This window comes from Dermochelys coriacea, chromosome 15, assembly GCF_009764565.3.
Source record: "Dermochelys coriacea isolate rDerCor1 chromosome 15, rDerCor1.pri.v4, whole genome shotgun sequence".
NCBI classification, from domain to species: domain Eukaryota; kingdom Metazoa; phylum Chordata; order Testudines; family Dermochelyidae; genus Dermochelys; species Dermochelys coriacea.
In genome coordinates this window covers 21,534,034-21,549,322 of record NC_050082.1, presented here as the reverse complement: position 1 = coordinate 21,549,322, position 15,289 = coordinate 21,534,034, and the positions used below count along the sequence as shown (strand labels likewise).

At 40.9% G+C, this 15,289-nt stretch overlaps 1 protein-coding gene across 2 annotated transcripts in view; it reads right to left on the bottom strand.

Annotated features, from left to right (window-relative positions):
* TMEM132D (transmembrane protein 132D) overlaps window positions 1–15,289 on the bottom strand; it is a 416,624-nt gene that overhangs the window by 248,010 nt on the left and 153,325 nt on the right. The window lies entirely within an intron of this gene.

Sequence of the window (15,289 nt, the reverse complement as noted above, 5' to 3'; positions counted from 1 at the left end):
AGTTTATTGGATTTACATGAAGCCACTTGAAGGCTTTCAGCATCAAGACCGTAGTACTGAAAATGTGAAACAAAGTATGCCTAACATAGATTCCAGAGTGGAGAAGAAAAAACAGCTGGATCACTCCAAAGGATTTGGATGATCATACAGCAGGTATTCACTTAGCAATTCCAATAGGAACTGTTGTTCTATATATGCGATATATATATATATTTAGTCAAGTACTTTACCATCCCTTCTTTCATCTGTTCTAGTAGTACCAAAAGCAACGTTTCCTAACTAACATCAGGAAGGAGTTCTGCCATAGGCCAACCCTAACAGCTCAACACAGCCACTGATGCAGAAGGGAGTGCAATTAATTAATACAATAATGACACAGTCCAACTTTATTCTCTGTCCCTAACCTAGGGTACAAACTGGAAGAGGAGGAAAAGTCACATGGCATGTCCTGTATCTACCCACAGCACTTAACGTCAGTGCCTGTCAGAGCAGAGTTAAAAGAGCTACAAAAGCTGGCTCAGGTGGTCCAGGGAAGCAGGAATGCAGCTATAACTTGAAATTATATAAAATCTTGGTTGTTGATTGTTTCCCAGGTTAAAACCATTTTGCAGGGACATAAAGATAGCTGGTAATTTTCTCCATATATAAAAATCCCAAAGAGAAACAATATTAATAATTGCATCCTCCCCTCATTTCCTCTCAAAATTTCAAGCAAAGTTCCTTGGACTATCTCATCCTATTTGTGCATTTCAATCTCCGAAAGAGAGATGAGAATGAGAGTTAAATGTCTCTCATCACAGCATAAAATAATTCAATATATTAGTCTATATTACCTGATCTGCTGATGAACCCAATGTGAACTTACAATGCATGTTAATGGCACAGGAATCAGTGTGGGAATTTGTCACATGTAGCTTAGCAGTGCCCGCATATTAGATGTGAGTGGTCAAATGTTATAAATTTCATAAAACATAGTATGGAATCATAAGCTATTGACTGAGCCAGAATCATTTTGGCTAAATGATTTTTCTTTGGTACATGGGACTACAAAGTCTTTTTAATAAATGGACTGCAAAGAGAGATTGGTTCTGCAGAGATTGATCTTTAAAAACTGCAAAAGCTCTTTGTGCCACTGTTAAAAGCTCAGCATGCTGACATGACAGAAATTGCTTCATATGAAGATATTATTTCTAAGATTAATGGCAACACTGGTGACTTTTTCCCCTTACCTAAAGGAAAATACAGATGCATTAGTAGTAGGTGCATGAGATCATTAAGGAGGTTTAGGGTGATCAGGAGTAGGAACCCAATGCTTTGCTTTTCTAAAGAACTTTGTTTCTCGCTTGTCTATTGTTTGTTCTTTTTTGTTGTTTTTCTTAATTGTGGTTTAAAAAGAGACATTTCTGTTAAAAATTATGGTGATGTGACCAGTGAAAATTGTAGGTTGCTACAATGATAAAGAAGATATTGGTAGCGTAGTTCGTATAGATTCATAGATTTTAAGGCGAGAAGGGACCACTTTGATCATCTAGTCTGTCCTCCTGCATAACACAGGCCATAGACCTCTCTCAAAACAATTCCTGTTTGACCTAGAACATCCAATCTTGATTTAAAAATGGTCAGTGATCAAGCCTTGATAAAACTTTCCAATGATTAAATTACTCAATGTTAAAAATGTACACCTTATTTCCAGTTATTATTTGAATTCGTCTAGCTTCCACTTCCAGCCACTGGAAACTGTTATACTTGTTTAACTTCTTGAAGCTACAGAAGGCATCAATGTGAGGTCTTTGTGACTGGGACCATGTTTTTGTTCTGTGTTTAGACAGCGCCTAGCACAGTGGGGTCTTGGCCTATGACTAGGGCTCATTGGCACGACTGCAATACAAATAAATAATAATAATAAATCATTATAATTTTGGGACACGGACATCAGCATCACAGATGACTGAAGGTTGCGGTTGCCTCTGAGATCTTGTGGAAAAGGAAGTACCCATAATTTCTGAACTGGTAAACTGAATGGTGAAAAAGGACATTGCACATCAGAACATTGCTCCATCAAGACTGGTAACTTGCCTTGAGCAGTGGCTAACTGCTAATACTGCGGCAAAAAGGGACCTTCCCTGCCCAACCTCAATAATGTACATAGGCCCCAAATGTCAAAAGTAGCCACTGATTTTCAGTGCCTCAGTTTAGTTTACCCTGACGTGAGACAGTGTACACCTGATTTCCCAAGGTGTTGAGTATATACGCCTCCCATTGACATCAGCTGGAAATGTGGCTGCCGGAACTTCTGAAAAAGTGTCTAAAGTCAGGCATCAAAAAATGGTGGAACTGAATATCAGTGACCACCTCTGACTATCTCAAGTGGGGTGAGGATATTTGACACCAGTAGGCACTAGCTCCTGAGAAGGAAAACTTCAGACTAGAAGCTGCTGTGACAAAAAGAGTGGAGAAATAGTAGCCATATTCAAGACGTTGAAACGGGTGAATTAGAAATGCCAGGGCATGATAGAACAAATGGAACAGTGTGGAGGTCAAGGTGCAAAAAAAAGGGGTAATTGTGAAGGGGCCCCTCAGGGGACAGAGGAGACCCAGAGATACAACCTAAATCATCGTCTGATTGGAAACTGAAATTGCTTTCACCTCTTTCTTCAGTCTATATGATATGTGAGTTGCAGATTGACGAATCCCCGTGCTCCTATTAGATGGCAAGGATTTTACAACATAGCATAACACTACCGTTCAGCGTGGGATATCCATATGTTTGTACTAAGAAGGAAATTAATAGTCTGCCTAGGGTTTAAATTATTGCTCACATCCAGTAAACCCCAGCCCCTGACGGATGTACATAGTTTGCCTTACATCTCCACCAATCAATTAATTCCGAGTGGCAGTATGGGACCCAGAATCATTGGGGGGGGGGGCTTCGCTGTTGGTAGTGGGTGTTTTTGATACACATCGTATCAAAATCAACCTGTGCACTTCTTTGGCACTGAGTTCTCTTTGACAACATGCAGCAATGCAGGTACTCCCACGGACATTACCTGGTACTGCAGATTGCTACGGGGCTAGCTTGTAACTTGGACTAAACACCCGTGTGGGGCAGTACGACAGAGTAAGAACCACCCACTTCTTTTAGACACCTTGGATCTGGGCACCTTCCTTCCTCACTGGCTAGCTGAGCCAGCATGGCATAATCTGTGACGAGTACAGGCCAGGTGCAGATTACTATTAAAGGAGCAGCACAGAACTCGCAGTCCCAAAGGACCGGTGGCTAAAGTGGCTGTAAGCCACCCATCTGCTCTTCTGATCCTGGGCTGCTCCAGGGGCCATTGTACTCCCCTGCATAATTTGAGCAGCCCCGGGGGCCTGTCTAAATTACAGTTTCCCCACCAAAAGGACAGAAATCAGTAAGAGCCGTAAGACAGCAAGACAGTTCTGTTCCTTGTGCAGGCGCATAAGCCAAGCCATAATGCACCCCTAAGGTATTCAAGTGAAATGGCTGGGTGAATGGAGGTTGGCACTAGGGTTGCCAGTTTTGGTTGGGCATATTCCTGGAGGTTTCATCACACAACATAATCTTTAATTAAAGATTAATCTTTAATTCTTGGAGACTTCAGGACAATCCTGGAGGGCTGGTAACTAGTTGGCACAATGTTGGCTTTTTGCTAGGGCACCACGGTGGGTTAAGATTCCTTATCTTTCAGGGAAAACAAACAAACAAACAAACAAACAACCCCCCAATCAGTCAAATGTTAACCTTTATTATATGGATTATTTGAAAGACTCTGCAACACAACAGCCCCTCAGATTGTTCTGGGACACTGGGTGAGTGCTGCCTCTACAGGGAAGTACCATCACCGATGGAATCACACCCGTTGCTGGGAGGCGTTCCGTGGAGATTTCCACTGCAAGCATTGAGCTGGCCCACTGTAGCTTAGCCTGTGCGATGAAGGTAGCATGTCTGCAAGCCATTAGAAGAAGGGAAAGTAAATTCTTTCGATCCACCCATCAGCTCAGGATGTGTTTGATGCGAATTGGCGTGCTGGAGGGAAAAGGCCCTCAAATGATTGGTGTGGAAAGCTTGTTCTTCCAGCTGCATCTCCCCCCCCCCCCCCCACATCTTGAGTCTGTTGCTCTGCACCCAAGGGTCCCATTTACACCTAAGCAAAGTGGGTGTAAAAAGTCACCCTTTCGAGTTGGAGGCATTTTGCACCCGATCAGCTGGGGTGGAAGTGATGAACCAAGGTGCAAGGCGATGGGGAAATGTAGTCTGCTGCATTGGAATTAACAGCCCAGCCGCACATATCACACACAGGATCTCAGTAAAAAGGTCCCGCGGAAGAATGGTTCCAAGCCCACAATAAAGGCAGTACTGCATGTGTCACACCTGGCCCCACACTGATTTCTATAAGTGCCATTCAAGACAGGCAATTTGAGGCAGAGAAACTAATTAAGCAATTTCCCCGGCTGGCACAGGCCCTACTGCGAGAAAACGGACTGAAACGTGACTCCTCTACTGAGAGCCAACGTCAAGGTCGATTATTTCACAGCTGCGAACTCACCCAGGTGGGGGAGGAGGGGACAGGATTTGTGAAATGGGTTTAGCTGGTTTCTTAACTATCCAAAATCATCCCTGATCGGTGCCTTCTGTGGTCAGAGGACAGCAGTGGCTGAAGGAGCAGTGGGTCTCTCACGCCTCGAGGTGCCTTCCCTGAGCAAGGTGGCATGGAAGCAGTGTGAAGGCAAGAAAACGTAGGCTTCCCTAGCTCAGGCTGTACCTGCTGTGTGAATAAACATGCCAATCCAGCCCTTCCTCCGTGGCCCCAGAGGATATCTTGGCAAGGGACCCGATGTGAGGTCTGGATGCTGAGGGGACCACCCAGGGGATGAACATTCCCTGGGAGGCACAAGACTTAACACTGTGTGAGCTCCGGGCATAACTGCATGCCTGAGACAGGAGAGTGGCAAGGTCTGAGTAGAACTGGGGGGATCCCCCGCTAATTATCCCTCCTCTCCTCTCTCCTGCTGGAGATGGTAAGAGACTGAGTAGGCTGCTTCAGCCACTGGGCTACAGTAACTTCCATGGTGTGGGCAGGATCGTTCCTCCACACCTTTGGCTGAGGATCTACCCTGGCACAGCCCAGCTATCTGGCTGGGCACTGGGGTCTGGATTTGCAGCTGATAGAGAATTTCAGCCCCCAGGGCTGTCAATCCAGCACCTTCCTGCAGCACTAAAACCCACTTACAAGTTTCCTACTTAACACTACGGCTACGGATTTCCAACATATTGCTGGTTACCTTCGAGTAAGAAAAAGCAGCCGGTCACCTCTCCGTGGTGCAAAGAATGTCACTCTCAGTGTGGGCGTGGAAATGGAAAAAGAAGCATAATATATTTTATTAAAAACCTCTTTCCTGTTGGCTGCTGATAACAGACTGATGAAAAATGTCTGTCTCTTTTCTGACACGTTGCTTTTCCTTCTCATATATGAAGCAAACTTATAAAAATAGATGCCGGGGAGTAAATATCTCAGTAATCCCAGTTGCAAGATCAGTCACAATTTGAGGATTATAGTCCACCAGGAGTTTATTAGATTCATGGGGAAACTTGTAATTCAACTGTATCTCATTGAAGTTAAAGCCGTTGTACGGTGCCATGGAATGCACTCCTTCTATCCGTTTAATTGCACAGTATCTGGCACTGTTTGCTTGAAATACTGAAAAAGTCACTGGGAAGAGCTCCATGATGCACAGAGGCCAGATTTTGAGAAGAGAGCTCAGATTACACACGGGTCAGTGTCCCTTTCTGTGCCCAATCCACAAAGGATGTGAATCTCTAGCCTTCGAGCTGGGTCTTTAGCTCAAGAGGTGGAGGTGCCTGCTTTTTGTTCTGAAGGTCCTGGTTCCATTCCTGACAGTGGTCAAGATGGCAGCCTTCCCACATGTACTCTCGGTTTGGCATGCAACATTTATCTTAGGAAACCATCCTCTCTAAGAGAGGTGGAAGATAACAATTCTAGAGGGAAAAATAGTCCTATAAACAGCCCCAAAGTTTGGCAAATACCATTAGGTTTCGCTAAATAAACTACTTTCTCTCTCCAAAGGTATATGCATGGAGTCAAGGGGTTACTGCTGGAGGAGATGTACTAAAATGATTCACAAGAATAAAAGCAAACAATTTCATATGACAGTCCATTGTGAAGGTTAATTTGAAGAACTTCCCTCTAGGAGACTTTTTCTGACAGGACTGCCACTATACATATTCATGCATGTGCTGGAGCACTGTAGGATAGTACATTCATTAGCTTGCCCTACACCTGGCTCTAAACAAATGGACTGAAGGAAAGAGCAGCCAAAAATGGCACTGGAGAGCATCAAATACAAGCAATACATTTAACACATTTTATCCATTGTAGCTGGTGTGCAATAACTAGGGTATATAAAGTTAGAATGAATTATCTGGTGTCAAATGTTCATTAAGTTTGTCCTTGAGAAATCATAGAGCAGGGTCAATCTATGTTTAAAACTTACTGGAGCGAGGTTTAGAAAAGTGGGTCACTCTCTTTGCTGCTCAGCATAGTGACATATAAATGGAGGCATTACCATATCTGCAAGCAACCCAGCAAGTCATCTGTTGTATAGACGGAAGAGCTAACAGCCTCCTCCCAAGCCTCCTTATAATTTGACTGTGAGATGATCTGAAGTCCTGAGTTTTTTCAATGTGCTGATCAAGGGTTTGATTAAAAAAATAAATTAGAGAACCAAGGTGGGCGAGGGAATATCTTTTATTGGACCAACTTATGTTAGTGAAAGAGACAAGCTTTTTGTGTGGCTCAAAAGCTTTTTTTTTCCCACCAACACAGGTTGGTCCAACAGCAGATATTACCCACCTTGGCTCCCTAATATCCTGTGACCAACACAGCTGTAACAACCACTGTAACAAACACTGGTGGCACAGGAATACCATTGTTATTTAGTCAAAAATACAGCTTGTTAAATGAAGGAGAAAAAGAGTGATAAAATAGAAATTTACAGTAAAAATCTCATTGAAACAATAAAAAAGAGTCTATTTAGTCTCCCAACTTCATAGAATGTACAGTGTATGACCTTCACAATCTCTTTCAAAGTCACTGAGAGGCTATTCATTAGTTTAGTAAACTAAGAGCATAGCTATATAGGACTTTCCGTCTTCAAACATTAATTAATTCTCACAACACTTCCGAGAAGTAGGTATTATTACCCCCATGTTACAGAAGAGGAAACATCAGTAAGAGTGTTGTTTTTTAATGACCTGAACCCAAGGCTACAATGGAGTCAGTGGAAGACCTGAGAATTCAGAATTTTCTGGGTGGCAGCCCAGTGCTCAGACCACTAGGTCATGCACTGTACATGGAATTTAAAGAGCTCTTCAGTGCCAACTCTCCAAATTGCTATCCCTGTGCAAATTGCCTGACTCGCCTCTGCACTGTCTGCTTGGAATGACACTGGCTACAAACTGGTTCAGAATTAATTCAAGCATATCATCGGTAATGTTCCTCTTGCTTTACATAATGTAAAATTATTTTGATACCAAACAAGCTCTGAGACTTCTTCCAAAGTTCAAGAGGGAAATTTCATTAAACCAGTAGTACTGAGAGAGAAGGTTTATCAGCCTAAGGTGGGGGCATAAAAGGCGGATGACCACCCTTTTGACTTACACAGGCAGAAGTTGGCTACACTCCAGCTAATACTTTGCTTTTTAGTCATGGCAAAATGTATCTTAGTAAAGCAATTCTACTCCACGGGAACCAGATTACGAGGAGGTTTGCAGTGCTACCCTGATCCCATAAATTCCTGTTACTTTCTTCTTGGGAGAGAAAAAGACCAGGTGACTGTATGCCATGGTATTCCAAATGTGTTAATATTACTGTTGGCCAAAAAGTGGCATCTATTAGATTGTGTATTGCGTCACTGAAATATACATCATATTTGGAAAAATGGCTGAAGATGGTTAACCTGCAGAGAAATGAACTGTATCTGAGTTAAAATGAAGAAGCCATTTACACTGCGAGTTAGACCTGTTTTAATTTCAAACTGGAAATTAGGTCAATAAAGTCTTGAAATTAGGAGACAATTATTGTGTCAGTAGATTACACAATACAAGTTAGACACCTGAATGTTAATGATTTTCTTGCTGGTAAAGAATATGACAGGGACTCAGGGAATCTGGGTTATGTTCCCGGTTTCACCAGACTTTTTCTGTGACCTTGCACAAGTCACTTAATGATCAAACATGTCCACTCATTTTGGACACCCAGATTTCACCGAGGGGAAAGTCCTGGCCCCACTAAAGTCAATGACAAAATTCCCATTGCTTCAATGGAGACATGATTTCGCCTTTTGATGTCTGATTTCTAAAGATGATCAACTCCCGAAGCTCTCATTGCCTTCAAGAGGTGCAGGTGCACAGCTCTTCTGACGATCTGGCCCTAGGTGTCTGAGGTTGGGCTCTCAAAACACTGAAGCAACCATGATGAACATTTGAAAATGTAGCTTTGGAACTGTCCGTTCTTCAGCTTCTCCATGGATAAAATACTTTTCTACCTCACGAGGATGTTGTGGGCCTTAATTTCTCATAACAACAGTAGAGCTGATAATAAATAATGCTACTACTTAGCATACATACAGCACTTTTCACGTTCAAAGCACTTTAAAGACATTATCTAATTTATGCTCAAAACAGCCCCCTCTTGATGTCTGCAAAGTGCTTTGAGATGCTCAGATAGAAGATGCCATGTAAGTACAAAGTATTATTGTTATTCATGCATTTGAGCACTAAGAGCTACCAGCCTCTCACAGATTTTCCTACAACAACATCTTACAACAGTAAGGGAACTTCTCTTTATTGTAATTTCACAAAGTACATCATAATATTTAACAATGCTGCACAACACGATACCTAAAAGAAAGTCTTGATGGTCTGGCTTAATGGTTTAAGCCCTCTGAGTTCACTCAGTTGGAATAAAGGTTTCCTAGAGAACACAATAGAAACAGGCGTAATTTTTCTTATCAGGACAGGACAATGCTTTTTAAGGACAGCTGTCAAACAGATTTCCTTCTATTTGAACAATAATATACTTTCAAAAAAAGGGCTGGATGGACGAATACACTTGTTTGAAAGCTCTCAGATAAAAAATGATTGGAACAATAATCTAGGTTCTGCGGACAGTCCAATGAAAGTGTTTGCTCAATGCACCACGGTGGTCAAAAAAAACCAAACAGGATGCTAGGCTGTATTAAGAAAGGGCTAGAGAATAATAGCAAACATATTATTATCCCAATATTACTTGGATCGTGAGCTCATTCGAGCAGGAGTGTCTTTTTGTTCTGTGTTTGTACAGTGCCTAGCACAATGGGGTTGATGCCTGGGGTCTTAGGCGCTACTACAATATAAATACAATAAAATAATAATAAATAACCTGGCAGCACACCCTCCCCTGGGCTATTATGTTCATGTCTGGTCACCCTCTCTCTCTGAGAGGATATGAGCCATGATTTGCAAAGGTTTCCATCCATGTGAGCATAAATTAAAAAGATAGAACCTATATAGTTTAGAGAGGAGATGAATAGGAACTGACACGCTAGAGCTATATAAATTAAGGAAAGATACAGAGAAGATCATTTGGGTGCTCCCATTTACCCTCTCTTATAATAAATGAGCAAGGGGACATAGAATGGAATTAAAAGGCAGCAAATTTAAAATAGACAAAAAGAAAGTAGCCTCCCGCCCTTCCCCCCCACAGAATTAACCTGTGGAAATCAATGCCCTAACATTTTATTAAAGGAAATAACTTAGCAGGATTTAAATAAAATAAAACATTAATATAAATAATAATATCTGCAATTCTACTAACAACAATAAAGCTGTATAAGGAATACAAACCCGGACACTTCAGGGCACAATCATTAGCGACTGGTGTTAGGCCAAAGCTTTCCCCATGGGCATGTTTTCACACTGCTGTCCATTATCAGAGTTTTATATACTCCCTCTGCAGAATCTGATACCAGCAACTATCAAGGATGGGACAATGGACCATTGGTGAGAACAAGTAGGGTAATTCCTATGTAGACAAATCCCCCTTTTTATAGCAAGTCTTTGACATTTTACTCAAGAGGAAGGAGAAAAGTGCAAGTGCCATGTATACTGTAATCAGGGAAAATATGGAAATGCAGGAAGAAAATGAAACGTGCTAGACATGAGCAAAGGAAGCTCCACACCTCCATCCAAACTGAATGAGGAAAATTATGGAGTGATTTAGAAAGTGCTATGAACGAGCTGCTCCTCAGTCTGTGGATCCACTACATGATAACCCAGCAATTTATCCCCGACACTTTCTACAACACCACAGGACATTACTGGTCAGTCATAGGACTGGACTTCCTGAAAAAAGATTTCTGATCATCAGTATCCAAGACAAACATTGACAAGCAAACTTTCTTCAGAATGTAATATTTCCATAGCAATGTTAAATGGCCACCTGGCCCCTTCAAGTCTATGAACAACAAACAGGAAGAGGGTTTATGAATTAAAACTGGCTGTCATGGACATTACTATGCAAAGTCCATTTAATGTTTTAAGTCACTACATCAATACTCCATTAGCCAACCCACAGAACCGAAGTTGTGTTTCTAATTACTTTGGTTGGGGGTGGAGGGGCATTCTCCTATTTTTTAAAAAAAAAGCTACATGATCAATACTAATGGCTCAGCCCACGGGATTAACACTGCAGAAGACTCTGTTGCTTTAGGTCAATGTTGTAGAGGAGTATTCTTAACAAACATCTCAGGTCAGCTTCCTTCTGTAGAACAGGTCAGAAAATTTGAGGATTTGGGTTTTTTTTTTTAAACGGAAAATGCCGTTTTCTTCACAATTAGATCATTTTGAAAAAATGTGTGTCCATTTCAATTAAAATTCCTGCAAAAACATTTCAAAAAAGGTTTGGGGGTTTTTTCTGAGAAAATGTTGAAATTTCATTTAGAGTTATTTTATTTTTCATTTTTATACTATTTGTACATTTATTTCATGATGTCAGCAGTAGTGGCAGCGCATAGAATATGCTACTAGAATATGCATTCTACTGACAGACTATTTCAACTATTACATTATGTCATATAATATTTTATTTTTAAAAACATTACGGGCAGCAGCTGCTTGACACATCTTACATTCTTTTCTAGATCAAAGTGGCTCCTGTTTATGTTGTAATAAAACAGTTTGAAACTTTGACATCTTGGCACAAACTGTTTCATGTCAAAATGTCCCATGGACAGGAAATTCCATGTTTCATCAAGCTCTACCTTTCTGCTGTATTATCAGTCCATATATCTCGTCATTCCATCACCTAGATCACAGTAAATGATCTATACCCCATAATCCAGACCACTGATAAAATGAACCATGCAACAAACAAAAGCTCTGATCCTGCACACACTTATGAATACAAAATATATATATTTTGCATGTGACCCTGCATTCTGGACTCAATCTCATTTACCCCTAAATAGTCCATAAGAACCAGAAACACTGGAATCAGACCATCTAGAGAAATTGCTGGCTAGTTACAAGATTTTCAGGGCTGATGGCTAACCTATCAGGGACCTTGACTCCAGGCCGCACTCCATAGATTTCCATTACCTGAGCAGCACAAACTGGTCCTAAAACTATCAGGTCCAGACTCTGGAGGATATCCTAGAGGCATAGAACTACGGTAGCTGCTCCTATACTACCCTCCATCCCTGTGGCCAGCACAGGCAACATGGCAGGAGAAAAAGGAGCCAGGCTGGGACAACTATGCTCCACAGAGATCCCCACCTGTCAAAACAGCCTGATGGGGCTCTTGGCAGCTGGTGCATGCTAGAGCGACCCTGAAGCTGTTGTAGCTTGTAGCAGGGGAGGAGACCAAATGCAGAGTTGTACTAGGATCTGAGACGTGCAAAGGGGCATCTTTGTGCAGCTCTTGCTCAGTTGCACTGAATACTCCTTGGCTGCAGCTGAGGAACTGGGACTTGCTCCAAAGCCCACTGAAGTCACTGGGAATCTTTCCATGGATTTTAATGGACTTTGGTGCAGGCCTGTGAATTTTTTTTTAAACCACCGATGACATAAGAATATATTGCAAAGCTATTTTAAGTCACATGATATTGCCTTCCTTAGTGTTTGGAGAGATTGTGTTTGGAAATCAAAGGTTATAATATACATATTTGCTCCTATTCTGCACATTCAATTATTTATTAAGTCTCTTTCACATTTCAAGATTCCTAGACAGATAGTTAAAAATACGTGAAATGACTTATTCAAGGTTGGGAGCACTTACAGAATCTATAATAAATCTCAAAATGAGACACATTTTTTCCAGAATATATATTACGTACACCAGCAGTTGCGACACCTATAAAAAACTTCTGAACAATTTAAATAAATCTTTTCAAAAACAGATGTGCATAATTTCCCATGGAAATAGGAGGCGCCATTCATTTTTAAACCCTGAGAGATACTGGTTCCATTTGATTTCCTTGGGCATTAAGCTCCCAAAATTCATTTATCTAAATAAAAATGTTGCACTTTGATTTGCATTTGCCTAACCATTTTTCCTATTCTCAACTCGCCTCATAAATGTGCCAATCTGTCCTTGTCATTTCTGCAATTCCCCCTTCCTAAAAAATACTTCTGGCATTACTGTGTCTTCAGAACTACAAGCTGTTATAAGGCCTTTGTATTTAATGAAAATGCTCTTGATCTGCATCTGGTTTTGTGCTCTCGGGGAAACAATCTGTTTTAATACCATTGCCCAACCTCCTAAAAACTTTTGTGGTGTTACTGTAACTTTAAAGATGTAAGATCTACTTTGTTACTAATTATTTCTTATGAAAGATAAACAGAACTTTTGACAGTACAAGTTATTATATAACAGTGAAAAGAGAGGGTATCCAATGTACGTAAGGGAATACAGAAAAGATGAAAGAACATAGATTATGAGCTGTAATAAGTATGGATATAAACTGGCCATTGGGAAGTTTAGACTTGAAATTAGATGAAGGTTTCTAACCATCAGAGGAGTAAAGTTTTGGAATAGCCTTCCAACGGAAGCAGTGGGGGCAAAAGACCTATCTGGCTTTAAGATTAAACTCGATAAGTTTATGGAGGAGATGGTACAATAGGATAACATGATTTTGGCAATTAATTGATCTTTAAATATTCATGGGAAATAGGCCCAATGGCCTGTGATGGGATGTTCAATGGGGTGGGATCTGAGTTACTACAGAGAATTCTTTCCTGGGTATCTGGCTGGTGAATCTTGCCCATATGCTCAGGGTTCAGCTGATCACCATATGTGGGGTTGGGAAGGAATTTTCCTCCATGGCAGATTGGAAGAGGCTCTGGAGGTTTTTTGCCTTCCTCTGTAGCATGGGGCACGGATCACTTGCTGGAGGATTCTCTGCTCCTTGAAGTCTTTAAACCATGATTTGAGGACTTCAATAGTTCAGACATAGGTGAGAGGTTTATCAGAGGAATGGGTGGGTGAGATTCTGTGGCCTGCATTGTGCAGGAGGCCAGACTAGATGATCATAATGGTTCCTTCTGACCTTAATATCTCTGAATCTAAGTAGGCATCCTGTTATTCTAAGCGTTATATCAGATCACCTCACTCTCACTCAATTCATCTTTCCTTAAGCAGTACAGCCCTATTTAAAATAAGTATTCCCTATCACCAAACTGAAAAGATCTGGTTTGGAGTTCTGTCTGAACTCGACTGTTTATATCACTCATTAAATAGTAACAAAACATTAAAAATGTCTGCGCGGAGTTAAGTTCAGAAATAATACAGAAAGAGAAGAGCAGACACTATGTACAGAATGCCATTTGGGATTCTCAGGAAGTCCAACTTCTTTGCGTTAGGGATCAAGCTGAGCATCTATATTGCCGTGACATAGTTACTGCTATTAGTTATTGTTTGTATTGTATTGCACCTAAGAACCCCAATCAAATGTGAATAAAATTGTCAAAACTGCCTTAGTGACTTAGAAGCCTACATTCTATTGGCTTTCAATGGGACCAGGTTCCTAAGTGTCTATGTCCCTTTTGAAAATTTTATCCCAACTAAAAAGAGGTATTCAGTCATTATTACTATTACATATTTGAAAAAGCAAGGCTGCCACTACAGAATATGGCTCTGATTCAGCAGTCCATCATTATTCAACAAATCATGTAAGCATGTGCTTAAATCCCACTGAATTCATGCGATTTAGACACTTGCTTAAAGTGAAGTATGTGTGTACCTGATGATCTGCGGTCTAAATTGGGTAAATACTGCAAATAAATACTGGCAGTGCAACATGATTCATGGCTTGCAGTTCTTTCTTGATATCATCCAAAGACAATGAACACCCAGAAAAATGTCAAATCTGACCGTATTGTCATATGTGGTAAAGGTTTCAAAACTGCCTATGTGACTTAGGAGCTTTTGACAATTTTATCCATAGTATTTTTTAATGCAATGTAAACAAAATGTATCCTGGTGGCAAACATCCCTTTTTGACACCAGCTGCATTCTGCTCTAAAGACTTTCATTTGCAAAGCAAGTTTAAGTGTTTGGAACAGAATGAGGCCTCATTCTCAATCTCTGCCTGGGTGCAACATCATTTTTGTCTTTTTATGACTTAATTAAAGTTGGAGACAATCAGGTTTTTTTCCACTTAATAACTTTAGTTATCAGCTTCAAAGGAGAGCCTCATGATCATGACAAGTACCTGAAATAAAGCCTTTTTTAGACGGACTGGAATATCCACTGTCAAATGTCTTTTCTCATTGTTTACATCCATTCTCTGACTTCACGCCAATTTTTCCCTATAAGCCACATAGACTTAGTGGTTGCTTGCTGAGTTTTGTATGGCAGCTGGCCAGGTTTTAATTCTACCAATCAACTTATAACATACTCTTCAAAGATTAAATCATTGTATCCCAGGAGCATTACGCTAGATCACTGTACCCAGCCCCCAGACCGTATGCTGAAGGAGCCAAAGGAGGAGTCCAACAGCTGAGCAGCTTGTTTCTGTTTCATCTGGTGAAATATTGATTGCTGGAAAAAAAAAAAGACACTACAAGGTGAGCAAAACAATAGCCTGCAAATCCCAAACCTTTAGATTATAACCATTGGCAAGGAAGAGCGAAGTGTCTTGGAAGGAGCTTGAATGTAACCTCCTTTACTCTTAAACTGGACAAATAAGAATCTGAACTGCTGTTTTCTTA